This window comes from Mandrillus leucophaeus, unplaced genomic scaffold, assembly GCF_000951045.1.
Source record: "Mandrillus leucophaeus isolate KB7577 unplaced genomic scaffold, Mleu.le_1.0 Scaffold238, whole genome shotgun sequence".
NCBI lineage: Eukaryota > Metazoa > Chordata > Mammalia > Primates > Cercopithecidae > Mandrillus > Mandrillus leucophaeus.
Window position 1 is genome coordinate 1,204,284 of NW_012102454.1, and position 1,033 is coordinate 1,205,316.

General features: G+C 42.2%; 1 protein-coding gene across 2 annotated transcripts in view; it reads right to left on the bottom strand.

Annotated features, from left to right (window-relative positions):
* The window catches only part of UBA2 (ubiquitin-like modifier activating enzyme 2), a 58,944-nt gene that overhangs the window by 13,450 nt on the left and 44,461 nt on the right, over window positions 1–1,033 (bottom strand). The window lies entirely within an intron of this gene.

The following is a 1,033-nucleotide window of genomic DNA, read 5'->3' on the forward strand; positions in this document are numbered from 1 at the left end:
TTGCAAACTAGATATTTTTTGAAATTTCTGAAGGTAAATGGGTCATTTTATTTCAACAAAAAGGGGAACCTAAACAACAGTAAAAGTATTGGCTAATATTTCCTAGGAAGCCTTCTTGAGCTGGTAAGAAAGTGAAGTGTCTGCAGACACAACATCGAAGGAAGGAATTCAAAGAGAACATCCAAGTAGTGTTAGTCTTAAGAGATACACCTACCCCACCCACCACTAAGGTAGGAACTCTTAAAATAGGAGATCCTTACACAAAGCAAGGAGCTGAAAGGAGAGGAGAAAAATACTTTCTCCATAAAAATTATCTTAAACTTGGTGCTTATTGGAGGGGGAGGAGTATCTTCCCACATAATTCATGACAATAACACAGGGCTCGTTCAGGTTTGTGGTCTGAATACATAAGTATTGAAAATCCTAAAATTAAGAATTGAAAAGTGGTCCTCTATTGGCAGTGCCCCAAGCACCCACATATAATAACCAGAAATGCTTTTTGAAGAAATACATCTACAATGGGTTCCTAAAGAATTACCAGACACAATTCTAATACACATTCAGTTTTAAAAAAATCATAAACCATACAAGCGAAGCACTATGAGAAATAGCAGAAATGACAGCAGATTCACCCATGAAGATCTCAGACACTAACATGATCAAAAACTATAAAATAAAATTGAAAAGAATGACTCAACAGAATGACTGAAGAGGGGACTATAAAATGACCAAGCGGCCAGGCGTGGTGGCTCACGCCTGTAATCCCAGCACTTTGGGAGGCCAAGGCGGGCAGATCATGAGGTCAGGAGATGGAGATCATCCTGGCTAACACGGTGAAACCCCGTCCCTACTAAAAATACAAAAAATTAGCGGGCGTGGTGACGGGCGCCTGTAGTCCCAGCTACTCGGGGGACTGAGGCAGGGGAACGGCGTGAACCCGGGAGGTGGAGCTTGCCATCAGCGGAGATTGCGCCACTGCACTCCAGCCTGCGCGACAGAGCGAGACTCCGTCTCAAATAAATAAATAAATAAA